The sequence below is a fragment of the Equus przewalskii genome, chromosome 1, assembly GCF_037783145.1.
Source record: "Equus przewalskii isolate Varuska chromosome 1, EquPr2, whole genome shotgun sequence".
NCBI classification, from domain to species: domain Eukaryota; kingdom Metazoa; phylum Chordata; class Mammalia; order Perissodactyla; family Equidae; genus Equus; species Equus przewalskii.
The window spans coordinates 137,247,784-137,264,053 of NC_091831.1; the positions used below are offsets into that span (position 1 = coordinate 137,247,784).

The 16,270-nt window shown below is 38.1% G+C and overlaps 2 long non-coding RNA genes across 2 annotated transcripts in view; one reads left to right on the forward strand and one right to left on the reverse strand.

Moving 5' to 3' along the window:
* Positions 1 to 813: 813 nt before the first annotated feature.
* Positions 814 to 16,270, reverse strand: part of LOC103556379 (uncharacterized) — an 85,895-nt gene continuing 70,438 nt past the window's right edge. Inside the window, exon 3 of the long non-coding RNA XR_011528373.1 lies at positions 814 to 7,879. This is a non-coding gene — a long non-coding RNA (uncharacterized lncRNA). The remainder of the gene's footprint in view (positions 7,880 to 16,270) is intronic.
* On the forward strand, positions 7,024 to 13,763 carry LOC139076616 (uncharacterized). The gene is made up of 3 exons (XR_011528380.1): positions 7,024 to 7,157; positions 10,536 to 10,593; positions 13,626 to 13,763. It is a non-coding gene; the product is annotated as an uncharacterized lncRNA (long non-coding RNA).

Genomic DNA, 16,270 nt, shown 5'->3' on the forward strand with positions numbered 1-16,270 from the left:
GTTATTTCTTCAGCTCTTCAGAAAACAATTGCAAAGCTACTGCAACACAAATTAACTTCTTTGAAATTTAAGTAATTGGTCAATAAAGTGTATTGTAGATGAATATTGATTTCCCATCTAGTTTCTTCAATCTTTATGATACAGTTTTTCAGCCAGCTTTCTAGTTCTCAGATCTGAGTAAAATTACTGCTCATCCAGAGCTCTCATTACACCCTTTGCAGACTCTTTCTGTTCTTGGCTTTGCTCCTAGTCCTCTCCTTGGGTGGCTGCACCAAAAACTGGAAAAGACAAGCAAAAAAATAAAAGTGTAGCAGGAGAGCACTGGAAAATCTCTCTGAGGGGCTGAATTTTAATTTCAACCTCACCTCTTTCTAGCCCCTTAATATTACAGTCACCTTCCCATATCTGTAAAATGGGAACAGTACTTGCCCTGTTTACTTCACAGAGTGTTGTGGAGTAACTGCACACTTTAAACCAAAATGCCAGTCATCCTTGATAAAATGTGTTGCCTGAAAACAAAGAAGAAAAATCACAAACACACACACACACAAAGCATAAGAAATTTATTTAAATTTTTTATCATATCTTAAACATTAGATTACATGGCCTGTATATAATATTTTTACTTTAAAAAAAGAATCAGGATTTACTTTCAAAAAATCACGAGTATACTTATAAAATCTAGAAGCGCAAAGTTCATTACTTACTGATAGAATCTATAAAAAACCACTAACATAAATGCTATTTCCACACATGCATTTGATAAAAATTGAACCTATTTAAAATCATGAAGGAATATTTTCTTTGCTAAAATTTTTTTCTTTTTACTTTTGAATATGCTACTTTTATAAAGCCATCGAAATGTACAAGGTATGTCTTCTCTATAAAGAGAATTTGGAGATGACTCTCTTTTCCAAGGGAACCATGATCAGATATGATTTAACTGTCCAAAAGCAAAAGCTGTTTTAAAATAAAAGTCAAAGTGCTCATAATATAATATAGTAAATTTTCTGAAGGTCATCATTCCTCCAGATATCAAATAGTTTGCATAAGCACATTCATTGCTCCACAGTTTCATTTATTGGCTGGTTCCATGAATAAAATAGTAGTCTTTCAGCAATGCAACAGGACACTTATACAAAAGTTGTTTTTTCCTTAAGTGATTTCAGAACTAAACTGCATTGAAAATATCTTGATTTAAGGCAGCTATCTCTTTCCTTTATTTCTTTGAGAAAAGCCTCCAAATATCCCTTACTTTTAAAAAGAAACATGTAAAAGACCAAGGGTGCACAAGGAGCAGCACAGACAAGAACCATGTGGCTATAAACAGGCACACTCAGCAGGCCAGTATGTTGACTGCACTGAAGCCCTAGCCAGGCCCTTACAGCCACTCAGAGAATTAGTAATTCCTATTACAGTTCCAGAGAAACCTGACAGAGCATCTCATCACAAAATTAGAATTTGGGAAGACAGGACAAGAAAGTTCATTTACTTGACTCTCTATTTCAAAATCCAGCACCTAGAAACTCTTAGCGTTGATCAAGGTGAAAGAAAATTTTGTGTATGAAAATGCTTTGTAAACTGTAGAGTCCTGCATAAATGTGAAATGTTATTACCAAGCAGACCTGGGCACTTCAAAGGACATTAGCTTCAGTTTAAAGTTTGGTAGTGAGAAGATGATAATAATGGGCACAGATGAAGTTCCTAAGTCGACTGCAGATTTCAATTATCATCATTTCCAAATGATCTGGTCCCTTATCATTGTGAACTCATGTATCTTCATTTCAAATATTGAAATTGCAGTAACCAGGACACAAAATAAAACAATCAAATAAAACATGACAAAACAAAACAGAAAGACAAGTATCATGAGCAGACAAATGTAGTATATTCATAAAGCGGAATCATAGCACTAAAAAAGAAAGAATTATGATACAAACAACATGGATGAATCTTAAAAACTTTATACGGAACAAAAAAAGCCAGATACAAAAGAGAACATACAGTATGATGCCATTTACATGAAGCTCAAGAACAGTCAAAAGTAATCTATAGTGACAGAAATCACCAGAGTTGTAGGGAGGGTGGCACAGATTTGACTGGAGACAGAGTGAAGAAACTGTCTGGGGTAAAGGAAATGTTCCATATATTTATTGAGCATTATTTACACAGGTGTCTACATGTCCTCATCTGATTCTACACTTAAGATCTGTACGTTTCTTTCTCTATATTTTTTACCTCAATATATTTTGTAAAAGGTGAGCTTTCTTCTCTTTTCTTCTCTCTTCGTTTTTCTTCTCCTTCACGTGTCTCTCCCTTTCTTTCTCCTCCCCTCCTCAAGCTGGATTAACCCTAGGCAATCCTCTACAATTCCGAGCAGAAACCTCCCTGAGCTAGATTCTGTCTTCCCTGAGCCTGTGATCCTAGGAGCTTCTGCTCACTCTCAGGGAGTGAACATGGCATTGAGGGATTGATGAGGCAGGAGACATCGGAGAGGGGAAGGTAAAGGACAACAGGAGTCTTTTCTAGATCTGCTATAAACTACATCTGGTACACAGAAACATTTTTGCATGATTCATCTAATCAAATCGAATAATTATCTTAAAATGACCTTTTTAACCTGACTTTTTGTCATATTACTATATTATCGCAGAGAGAACTTCTCTTGACAACTTCCTAAATTACCCAGGGAAACCACTTCCAGAATCTCTAGGCCCCAGTAACTCAAGTTATCCACCAGCATCCCAATAACCTAGCATCCACCGGTTAACTCAGCCACTGATTTAAATTATTGCACAGAAGAGTTTAACAGCCTGAGATCTAACAGCCTGAGATTAGTGAGCAGTCCTTCAATGATCACGGGGTTAAGAAACATGCCCCACTAAAGTTGTTGGATCTTAGATCAAGATAAAATCCACACATGAAATAAATTGCCTTAGTGATTCCAGAAGAATATGCCATACTTGGACTTACAAGAACACCATTATTTATTTTTTGGTCAAAGCACCAAAAATCCCATTTATCTATCTATCTGTCCCACTGAACATCAAATGGTGAAACAGTTGACAGTGGTTATCTCTGGCGAGAAGAATAGGAAGCCTTCTCTGTCTTACTCATCTCTGTGTTTGTTTGTTGTTTTGTTTTTACAACTAGTATATTGTTTTTATAAGTACAAAAAAGACTAACAATATAATAAAAAATACTTCTATGATGAGGCAATGATAAATGGGTAATTGTAACAGTCTACGTCTGCTTTGTTGCCCATATTTTGTAAAAGGTATAAACCTGGATGACTTGTCCAAAGATAATGTTATAAAAAACCATCTGGAACAAAAAAATTCCTAACATTGACAGCAGTTTCTGTTCTCAGTTGATTTCCAAGGCAAGGAGGTATGTGAGCACTATAAGATGTGAGGCTTTTTATAGAAGAAATCAATCCATGTCTATAGCATTTTCTTAATATCTTAACATTCTTGTTTTTTTAAAAAGATTTTATTTTTCCTTCTTCTCCCCAAAACCCCCTGGTACGTAGTTGTATATTTTTAGTTGTGGGTCCTTCTAGTTGTAGCATGTGGGATGCCGCCTCAGCACGGCCTGATGAGCGGTGCCATGTCCACACGCCCAGGATCTGAACCAGCAAAACCCTGGGCCGCCGCAGTGGAGCGCGCAAACTTCACCACTCAGACATGGGGCCGGCTCCTCATTATTGTTTTATAATGTGGAGACAACACGGGGCAATTGAATTGCCAGGACTGTTCACTAGTCCTACGAAGATCAACATACTCCTGAGTCAACCCCTCAAGCCTTCAGTTTTAAACATAATATTGAAATAGGTAGGTTCGATTTTGAGAATGACTTAATTGAGAACTCAATAGAAGTTTTAGTACTTGAGCTTACAGGTTTTAACTTTCCATTGGATTAGAAAAACAGACTTCAATGTATTAATGAGAATGTTTAGCATCACATTATACCAAAATGCCTGTGCATACTGGACTTCAAAACGCAACATGAGCAAAAGCTAAAGACAATCATGAATAATTCAGATCACATCACGCATGTCAGACTAGAAAAATAAAGAAATTTTATCTCCAACAGGAAAGCCTATTTAGCATAAAAGGTCATTATGTGGGACCAGAGCCAAACAAAAGCATTTTAAAACACATGTCCTGTGTTCAGGTATCTGAGAGAACTTCTTTAATAATTTAAATTGATATAGCACATGAATTAATGTCCCTTCCTCACCACCTCTTGTTACCTCCAGAGAAGTAACACTGAATCTCCCATCAAACAATTTCTCTGTGGACTGCCTATCGTGTGCCAGTATTGAGTGACACACAAAAGATACAAGGTACAACCCTAGATCTCTAGTGTTTGAGTAAAGACTGCTGCAACAGAAAAAATTAGAGCACACAGGACAGTGCTACAGTGTGTAACGCAGACCACAGACCACAAGAAGTATTGGAGAAGCATAACTACTTGTGCCACAGGCTGCGAGGGGTCAAAGAGGACATTGATTTCTTACTTGATTCCTACTTTTTTCTGCTCAGTCTTACACACCACTGCCAGATCCATTGTCCCCAAGTGCAGCTCCAATCACATTACTTTTTCACTCACAAATATGAGTCTCTTCCCCAATGATTTGTTTGAAAAATCTTTACCTTGACATAATATTGGCCTCCAAGCCACCTTACGAGCATCCTCCTGCTACCCTCCTCACTCAAAAGCCTTTAGGGTCTAGGCAACCAAGGTAAAAATGTGTAGCAGCCTGTTGGAAAACTACAGAGAGTACACAGACTAGGCAGGACCCACCTAAACGCATTCAGATTATAAGTGGAAGGAAATCTTATGGTGGTCAAACAAAACAAGCCTGTGGTCCACAGTCAACCTGCTGGGCCACACGCTGCAACCCACGCAGGCCATAGTGAGCCTTTACCCTGAGCACCGTTTGTCTTTCCCTTCACTTTTTCTTGCATTTCCTTTGCCTTCAATGTTCATAAAACCACATCATCACCTTCAAGGCTGACCTTAAATCTACTTCCTCCATGAAGTCTCTCAGATCCCATCAAACCAGATGTAATCTGTCCTTTCAAGTTTCAGAGCTGTGGCACTTATATAACTTGTTCTTTTAAAAGTAATAATTTGTGCACTTAAATTACGTTCCTTACTAAAAAAAAGAAAGTTCCTTGAGATTAGAGATTTTCTTACTCATCTCCAGGTACATTGTGTTATTAGGTGCTCAATACATTTTCTACAAATTGAACTAAAATTGCAACATGAGAGAATATTTTTCAAAGTTTTCTGCTCAAGTTACTTACAATCTATATGAGAGGAAAAGTCACGTGCACATGAAAGGATTCTTTTAATTAGTCACATGGCAATTAAAGAAATGCATGACAGTCTATGTGGAAGTGCTAAGTAAGAGGTACCAGCAGAAAGTGGTATAAGTTTCAGAGGAATGTGAGTCCACTGAGGACCGGGCCAGACAGGGAAGGCTTTGGGAGGTGGAATGGGTTGGGATCTGAGCTAGGTATTGAAGGCTATATAGGGTTTGGATATATAGGACAGTAAGGGAGGCATTTCAAAAAGGAAAGTTCTGGTGTGTGACCTTGATAAATCCAGCTGTCCTCTCTAGGTGAAGGTTCTCATCTACATGATGGAAATATCTAATTGGATAATCTCTAAGTCCCCCAATTTCAATGATATAAGTAAAGGCATAGTGCATGACGTGTTTGGAGACAACCTGTCATAGAGGTTAAGGGCATGGGCACAGAAGTCAGACAGACCTGGGCTCCAGTCCTGGTACTGCCACTTCCCACATGTGTGGCCTTAGAAAAGTTGTATAACTTATTTAAGTTTCAATTGTTTTCATCTATAAAATGAGAATGATATTAATAATGCATACTCCATTGGGTTGTCAAAGGTTTAAATGAGATAATGCATTACAGTACTTTGTACAGTACCTAACACAGATTAAATGCACAGTAAAGTCTAGTTATTACCTTTATTGTAAGAAATATACCTACTTTGGAATGTATAAGAACACTGAATTAGGCTCTTCTTGTTTTCCCAGAGTGGGCACTATAACTTAAAGCAAAGGACCAATAGCTGACAACAAGCACATTCTGAAAACTCTTGAAAAATTAGACACCTTTTTAAGACTTTTTAGAGGTAGCTAAGCCATCTCATCTGCTCTACAATCATTAGCCCATGTCAACTCTCCCATCCAGTCTACACAAGCAGAGGAACATGCAATGGTGGGAGGGTGGAGAGGAGTGGAGGAAATGGCAGAAATTTAAGTCATGTGCCAGGACAAGGGTGTTAGATTATTTTCCCTTCTCCTCCCAATGGAAGAGGGAGAAAGTGCTCAATCCTCCCCTAAAGCCAAGTGATATGGCTTCCAAGACATTTACTCAGCACATAAAGGTAATTGATATTTCATCCCATGGTTAGAAGTATGTTTACACGGACTTTGAACTGAGGTAAAGAACAAAGAGAGAGAGAAGGGAAAAGGGATGTGGCTGTAGGGCAGCTCACAAGCCCACAATTTGACAAGGAAAAGCTGCTGCAGGTGTTTCCGTGGGTCAGATCATCATGGAAAAGGAGCCAAATTGAGCCATTTTGCAGGCAACAAAGGAGGGATACTCCAGCAACAAGAGGCTGCAGCATACTGCTTGGTTGGAGAAGGAGACAGAGTGGGAAGAGGAAGATTCAGAACGGACCTTCCACAAGAACCTCAACTTCCACAGGGAATCCCAGAAACTCACAGCTTCCCCTCCCCAGAGCTATCACTTGGAGGCCTAAAACACAGAAGGCATTGACAGCAATTTGGTGTTAGAGAAACAGGGACAACCCCAGAGAGAAGACTACAACAACAGCCACAAAAGGAAAAAGGACTTGTCCCTGACCCTCTTCCTCCTCCTTAACACACCAAAGGATCTAGAATCAGGGCAGGAAGGAAAGAGGAGAGCAGGCACAGGCAATATCCTACCATCCTGAAGATTTCCTGGAACAAAGATGAAGCCTGTGGAAGTGGCAGGGAGAAGGTAAAACTGGAGTTTAAAATTGCACTAGACTGGACTTTTTAAGAACTAGAGTGACCAAAAAGCCATGTGACCTGAGGAAGTTGTCATTTAAAGAACCTTACCTTGCTGAAGAAAGTGAGTAAAGAATATGATTTTATATGCATGCCCCTAACAAGGTCTGTTATAGGTACAGTCAGCCTAGAGGAATAATGAGAGATGATATCAGAGGGTAAACTACAGCCAGATTGTGAGAATCTTGAATTATGAGCACTTGAAATGTATCTTGAAGGTAACAGTGAATATTTGAGGTTTGGGACCAGGTCAGTACAGACCTTTAGGAAGGTTAAATGAGCTAATGTGTAGGGTAGATTAGAAGATGCAGAGCCTAGAGACATGGAGGCTGGAGAGGAAGTCGTTACAATCATTCTGATGACTCTTAGTCACTGGGGCCTTGAATAAATGTATGGCATGGGGATTCAGAGCAGAGGCTCTAGTCCTCTTATTTATTAGCTGTGTGACCTTGGCCAAACTTCTTAAATTTCTGTGCCTTGGTTTACTCATTTGTAAAATGGAAATAATGACAAGACTCGCCTTATAGAGTGGTTGTGAAGATTAAATGTGAGAATGTACATAAGGTGCTGAACTATCACCTGGCACATACTAGTTGAATTAGTTAGGACATTGGCTCACTTGCTGTAACAGAAGCTCCAAACTATGGTGGCTTAAATAAGATAGGGTGTATTTTCCTTTCATCCACGTGTAAGCAGTCCTAGGAAGGCAAGCTGGATGGCCAAGGACTCTTCAATCTTCTTGCTCTGATGCATTCATTTACATGGCCCAGGACATCTCCATTACAGCTAGTGGGAAAAAGAAGAAAGAAAGATGAAAAGGAATAGCACATACTGCAAAAATTCAGGAAGTGTGTCATTACAGAAAAGGGGAGGATGCATATCAGGAGACAGCAGCAAGCAATATTTGATGTATATTAATGTTCTATAAAGATAAAAATTAACTGCTTGAAGGAGAGGAGAAAAGTAGGAAAAAAGCATTTTTGGTGGGTGAGACTTGGTATGCAAGACAAAATATTTCCGATTTTATTGAAGAAGGATTTAGACAAAACTGTATCATAAAAGGATAATGAAGAACCCAAAGGATCTGATCTTCATGTAATAGGGATATTGCGAGAATTAGTTAAGGTATTTAGGACAAAGCTACATGAACTCCAAAATATTATTAATGAACTGTTTCAAGGAGAGGGGAAATGTATACTAATATTGCAAGAAAAGTGAGTAAGCCCACAGGAAGTTTCTATGGATTCCCTTTTTTATGGAGCAAAGCATGACATCATGGAGGGAAACATTAATGATTTCCTTCTACCCACGAAATGTCTTCAAAAGAAATCAAAGTCGTGAATGTCTTAAGTCAGTGTACGAACACTTGCTTTTACCTAGCTCGTGAGACAAGTGATATCTCATCTGAGTCAAACCGCCTTAAAGCAAGTGGAGCTGACCACTTCATGATTGCAAAGGTTTGCCGCCCCCATGTGGCAGTCCTCTGTGACTGCAGGGACTGCTCGTCATCCACTGCCCTAAGCTTTCTACCTTCACGTCCCAGACGCTGATTCCAGATCGCTGTCTGTCTGTCATCAAATATGGTGGATTATCGGTTAGCTTTCTGTCCTTGACTATTCTTGGTTTTAAATCAGGCCCTCGGTGAAGTCTCTATAGAAAGCCTTAAAGAGCATTTCCACATGCCTGAGTAATGGAATCGAGTCTCTAGTTTAGGATTTAACTTATTTTCATCCCTCCAGACCATATGGGCCATTTTTAGCTCTTTATGGTTTGGCCAAAAGCAAAATCAACAATCCTAGCTGTCTGTGGTTTAAACAAGAGGAGATATATGACTCTTTGTGGACAGGGCACTTTCCCAGGCAAGAACACTTTGTACATTAAGCGGAGATAAGGACCCTGCTGGGGCAGGCTGCACAGGCTGTTAGGTCTCCCTTGACCCCTCTTCTGACCCCTGCAGCACAGTTAATACAAGCTGAGCATTCAGCCTCCAGACCCAGGAAAGATACCCCAGGGGCTGATCCTCAGGTGGATCATTGTACCTATTTTCTTGTTTAAATGTGTCCTTTTGTTACAAAGAACCATAGACTACCAGTCCAAACGGCCCCTGGCTGCATTTTGGTTGATCAGCTGAAGCATATAATACAACGCTTTTCCAATTGCCAGCGAGGTGAGAGTACATTGAAATGTCCTCCACCCCTCCCTGCCTGCCTGCAATTCCAGTCAGGTGGTCAGTGGAAACTTCTGGTCATCAGAGCAGCAACTTGGCTGTTTTCTATTCATAGATAGATTAATGTGATAAAGGTTTGTAATATAACCTTGGACAAGGAGAGAAAGAGTGCACCTTAGCAACATAAAGTAAGGGTTATTATTTTACAGGAAATAGGATACAAATCACATTAACGGGCAGGAAGGAAATCAATCCTCATAGTGACAAGGTGTGTTTATTCTTAGATACTTTAGGGAAAACAATCACCATCCACAGGACCAGAGCTCTCCCCACACCCCACTCCACCCCTCTCTCAATTCCTCAGAACTTTTCCATCTGCAGAGTTTTTTCCAGAAGAGAAAGCCATTGACTTTCAGTGGATGCCTTGAGGCTTCAGGATTCGTAAAGAACTAGTTGTAAAGTGATTTTCATTGGTCCACAGAGAAGCAGGGCACTAAAAGAGAGAGGGCAGGAAGTGGACACTTCTGAAGGCATAAGAAGGGCTTAGGTAATGGGAGCAATTTCACCAAAATTGAACATCATTCATATTTCATCTGCTAGGTAAAAACTGTATTTTATTGTAGTTTTAGTTTTCGTTCCTATTATTACTACAGAGAAGCATGTTTTCTCATGCTTATTATTCATTGTTCATTTGCATTTCTTCTGCTTTAACTGCTCATTTGTACCCCTTGACCTCCAGTCTGATGTTAAATAATAGTAATGAGAGTGGACATCTTTGTCTTTTTCTTAAATTTATTGGGAATTCCTCTGGTGTTTCTCCATGAGTATTATTTCTACCGCTAATTGCTGATAAAAACTCTTTTCAAATTAAGTATATTTCCAAGTTACTAAAGATGTTCCTCAGAAATGGATGTTGAACTTTATCAAATGGCCTTTCTAGAATCAATCATATACTTTCTCTGCTTAATTACTGATGTAGTGAATGACTTCAAGATTTCTGAGTGTTGAACTATCCCTGAGCTTCTCAAATATGACATAGTGTTATTTTAAAATTTTGCTAGATATTTAGATGACTGTTTTTAATACTTTTGTTTCTATCTTCATATATGAAAAAAGTCTGCAAATTTCTTTTTAGTGCTATCCTCCAACACTTATGTGACTGTGACAACAGAATGTGACAACTAGTGACATAACAGTTTCATAGTATGAATTGCTAATTTCTATGTCTTTATGCTTTGCAATAACTTAACCATCTCAAATTTTTTTGTCTTGAAGTTCAGGTTGGATTTGCTGCCCAAACATTTGGATCTGGTGACTGTGGATCAGGAGCAAGGTGGGGGAGAGAGCTCTTTGATTATCTTTCTTTATTGCTTTTACCTGTTCTTGAAGCTAAATTGCTAATTGTTTTTCAGGAAAGTTATCCATTTCATCTACATATTCAAATTTGCTCACATAAATGTATAGTTAGTATTCATTTGAAATTGTTAAATTTCTTCATTATCTGAGTAAATACTTCCTCATTACTAATATTGCATATTTGTGTTGTCTATATGGTCTTTTCAAAGAAATAGCTCTGAAGGCAATATTTTTGCTATTTCATTAATTTCTGCTCTTATCTTCATTAATTCCTTGATTCTTATTTCTTTAGTATTGCCACTTATCTGTCTTCTGAGGTGAAATGTAAAGCTCATATATTTTGAATTGATTGGGTTTTTTGCTTTTGTGGGGGACTGGCATTGGCCACCCCAAGATATGTCTCTTTGGCATGAGGATTATTTGGGGCTGGTTACTTTTAATAAACTGCAGACAGGAAAGGAACTCTGAGAAGCAGAGTTTACTTACCCTTTGTTAAGAGACATTTACATTGTAAAGGAATTCTCCATCTGTAAATGTGTCTCCCTCTCTGTACCAGGAAGAAGGTGGATGACCTTAGCTCTAGAAACTCTTAACCAACGCCACAGGCGAGGACTTAAATCTGCATTTGTTTACTGTGCTTGTCTGATAACTTCCTGTAACTGACTCCCCCCACCCCCAACATCCTTTGTCTTTAGCTGAAGATGATATTTAAGGTGGGGGCTTCAGCCATTTTGGCGAGTTGCTCAGCTTGCCTGAGCCTCTCCCATGTATACATGTTATAAAGCTTTGTTTAATTTTCTCCTGTTATTCTGTCTCATGTGAATTTAATTTGTTCTCTGGCCAGAAGAACCCACAGTGGGGAGAGGAAATGTCTTCCTCCCCTACACTTTCAAAAAAGAATATAAAGTTTTAATATGTTTTGTTTTCACTATCATTTATGGAAAATATTTACTGTTGTAACTGTGATATAATAGCTTCATAATTTCAGAGTACTGAAGAACAGCAGTTGAAAAGATTTTTTACTACCTTTGTCTACCACATAATTTTTGCTTGCCTCTTTAACCTGAGTTTTTAGAAAAGTTTCATTTTAAACATGATTTCTTTGTGGTTATTTTACTGTCTTATTTTGCTTTTTTATTTTATTTTACCATCTTCTAGTCACTGATTTCTTGCTCTATTGCTTTGTGGATTCAGGATTTCTACTTTGGGGGATTTATTGACATTTTTCTTTTGGCCTAATAATATGTAATCAATTTTTTGTGTGTGACTGTTTCATAGTTAACTTACTTTTAAGTAGAGCCAATTTTTAGCAAATTTCTATATTTGCAATTAAGAAGAAAATAAACAGTTAAATAGAAATATAATTTTAGATACATATTTTCAAAGCTCTATCAAAAAATACATAACCTGAGATTCAAAGTAGATTTTGCTGGATCATTAAGTTATGGAGTTCAGCGGTCCTCAAAACCTGAAGCTTCATCATTCTTTCACCTTCCTACCTAAGTCACTGTTATGGGCTGAATTGTGTCACTCAAAATTTGTAAGTTGAAGTCCCAACCCCCAGTACTTCAGAATGTAACTCTATATGGAGATAAGGTCTTTAAGGAAGTGATTAAGACAAAATGAGTCCATTAGGGTGGGGTTCTAATCCAATGGGACTGGTTTCCTTATAAGAAAAGAAAGAGACACCAGGAGCACGTGCACAGAGAAAAGGCCATGAGAGGACACAATGAGAAGCTGGTCATCTGTAAGACAAGGGGAGAGGCCGCAGGAGAAATCACACCTGCTGATGTCTGGATCTTGAACTTCCAGCCTGTAGAACTAGGAGTAAATAGTTTCTGTTGTTGAAGGCACTCAGTCTGTGATATTTTATTATGATGGCCCTAGCAGACTAATACAATCACCCATGGACTATGGTTCCAACCACACCCTTCGTAACTGAGGCCAAGTACATTTGCTATTTATCAGTCACACCTGCACCATTGTTTTTCTTAGGGTAAAGAAATATTTTTCAGTATTCGGGTCTTTATCCAATGTAGGAAAAGAAAAGATAGTCCAAATTAGATCAGTTTATTCATCATGTATCTTGTCTATTCCCAGTAGACATTAACTCATTCCTTTAATTTTCTCAATCTTTCCTCTCTGCTTGAAAGTTTGCCACACCCACAGCCCAACAAGCAGGTCAGTAGCTGTTCCAAGGCTATGAATTCAGGTCCTGACTCTTGGTTCAATGCCCTTTCCCACTCACTACACTGCTCATTTCATAGACTCAAAGACTTGTTTAGAGAATTTACTCTTCTCTCCATTCTGACAAATAGAATTGTGTGATAGTCAAACAATTGCCCTTCAAGCTCTGTGAAAATGAACATTTCTGAAACCCATCATAAGGTTTGATATCTTTTCATCTAGAAGGAATCAGGGTTACTTTATAATAAATAAAACAATCTAGAAAGAGGGCATTCTTCAGGGATGTCTATACCTACAATTCTGCAAACACTATTGGTTTTTATGGGCCAATCTTCTTCTGGTGAAAAAGGGAATTTCTTAGGTCTAAAATATTTAAAGATGTAGCCAATGCAGAGAGAATATTGAAAGTTTAAAATTGAAATTCACTTGCTACAGAAACTGCTTGAGGCCTATATTGCCTTTAATATTCCTTTGACAGAAAGCCATGATATAATTATGCAATATGTCTTTGCACTGTAAATCAATGGAATTCATATTAAGGCACTTTCCTTTGCAGGGACTGAATTGAAAATGGGATTGAGAAAGAGTGAAAAGCAAGAAAAACATTTGTTGGTTTTTCCTGTTTAAAATAACTTATTTTTTTCTTCTTCCAGATTCATTAAAGATAATGCAAATAAGTAAAAAGGAAGAAAATACCCACCTATAAGCTCACCATCTCCAGAAATAACCAATGTTGCTAATTCAGTGTACATATTTCCAGTCAGTTTGGTATAGACATAAATATTATTTTTAATTGAAATTTTGTTTGAATTGGTATTCTAGGTTGGATTTCCCTAAGAAAAGCTTGTGACAAAGATTCAAGTGCTAGTAGCTCATGTGAGTGATGATGTCTGGAAACACAGGTAGGAGACAGAGAAGAGAACGGAAAGCAGCCAATAGAGGGCACATTACCTGGGAAGTTACCACTGTGAGTAACTGGAGCTGACCCCAACTCTAGGAGACAGTATGGAGCATGGGTCTCAAAGTTATCTCAACAAAGGGGTGAATGGGCTGTTTATACATGAATTCCATCAATTATTGGCTGACAGCTCATCCAGGAGCATAATTCTTCAGCACTTCTGGCTGCTAAGCACATGGACAAAGAAAACTCAATTGGAAATATAGCAAGAATACACTGAAATAGTGAGGGTGAATGTATGGGCTGTTGCACACATAGCATCTACCACAATTGGAATGTTGTTTGGTAACCTGCTTTGTTCATTTATTATACCTCGAATTTTTTACATGATATTAAATGGTCTGAGTATGATATTCACTGTTACTCCTTTTGGCTGCATACTAGTCTATTGAACGACTACATCAATCTCTGATTGTTGGCATTTGGAGTTTCTACTTTTTTCATTATAATATACAAATTGCGATAGATATTCTTGTATTGAAATGTTTTGTGCAACTATAGCATATCATTATTATAAATAGCTAGAATTTGAATTATTGCATCAAAGAATATGCAAAATTTTATGGCTTTTGATTTGCATTGCAAAACTGCCCTCTAGAAAGATTTTACTGATTTACACAATTAGCAATGTGTGTTATTTCTATTGTTTCCTGCCTAATATTGAGCCAAAGGGACAGGGCTGCCCCAAAAGCCGTGAGGGTGGTGCTGCCACTACAGTGAGCATGGAGGGCAGAGCATCAAACCAAAGAGAATCAGATCTAATAGAAGTTGCCTTGCTAGGTTTTGGACCTGCTTGGGACCTGTCACTCCTTTCTTCCTTCCAATTTCTACCTTTTGGAATGGGAATATCTACCCTGTACCTGTCCACCTTTATATTTTGGAAGCACATCACTTTTCTGGTTTCACAGATTCACAGATGGAGAAGAATTCTGCCTCAAGATGAATTCTATCTTGAATTTCACTCATATCTGATTTAGATGATATTTAGATAAGACTGGACTCTAGACTTTAGAGTTTTAGCTAGAATGAGCTAATAGTTTTGGGGCTGTTGGATAGGATGAATGTATTTTACATGTGAGATGGACATGAATTGCATAGGAGGGACAGCAATGGATGCTATGGACTGAATTGTGTTCCCTAAGACTCCATATGTTGAAACGCCAACCCACAATGAAATGGTATTTGGAGATGAGGGCTTTGAGAGGTAAGTATGTTAGATGAGATCATGAGGGTGGAGTCTTCATGATGGGATTAGTGCCCTTATAAGAAGAGACACCTGGGAGCTTGTCTCTCTCTCTCTCTCTCTCTGCCATGTGAGGACTCAGCAAGAAAGCAGCAGAGAGCTCCAAAGAGCTCCTCAAGCTCTCAACTGCAAGGCAGCAAGAAAGCTCACCAGAACCCGACCATCCTAGCACTCTGATTTTGAACTTCCCAGCCTCCAGAACTGTGAGAAATAAATTTCTGTTGTTAGGCCACCCAGTCTATGCTATTTTGTTATGGCAGCCTGAACAGACTAATACATCTGATTTAATTCCAGATTTGAGATTTGATGCCTCCTAACCAAGTACTGGCAGACACAGATATACCAGGGGAAAACTAAGTTGGAGAGACAAGATAGCTGAGCTGGTGGCAATATGGGGAGTTAGTGTGGATGAACCTTGACTAATGCAAAGCAGGAGACAGCACAGATATATTCCTCCCTTTTAACTCTCTTCATTGGACCACTCTGAGTTGTGTTTTCTCCTTACAATCCTCTGTTCCTATTCTGAATGCCAAGCAGACATGCCCACTGAGCAACCTGCTGGGTCTGTTTCCAGCTCACTGTGTTTCACGTCTTTCCTTGCTTCACTTCTTATTTTCCCTATATCTTACCACACACATGTGTTCATACCTCTTTAGGCAGCAACACTGAAATTGTTGCCTCAGGCTCCACTTTCTAGAGTACCGATGTTAAGAAACATATTTTTTATGAAGAGTCTATATTTTTATTTTGACAGAAAAAAAAGTCCAATGAACTTATAGAAAACAAAAATAACATAAGCAAAAATTATCGAATTGAGTCATTTTATGTTTGAAATGTCTCTTCAGATACCATTGTCTTTTAGAAAGTAAGCAATAAAGTTTCCAATTATATCCTTAAATAAAACATGGGCTGAATAATAAAATGTACTTAATTAGATTCATGGCTTTTAGACAACTATACCCAATAATGTGAATTAATGACAAAGTATAAAGATGATAGGAGATCTCGAATATAGAGTCCTTGAACAGATTCATTTTTAATAAAATTAAGATTCAAAATGATCTCTTTCTATAATATGAAGTATCTCCATCTTAAACTGAATGCTAAAATGTATTGGCAATGTTAATTTTAACAAAGATAAATCTGAAGCCCCACATTTTGGTTCAGAAATTCAAATGTACAAGAACTAAGTAGAAAGAACCTATTTCAGCAGCAAAGATTAAATCTAGGGATTTTTTTATTACAAAATTCATGTGAACACTTCTG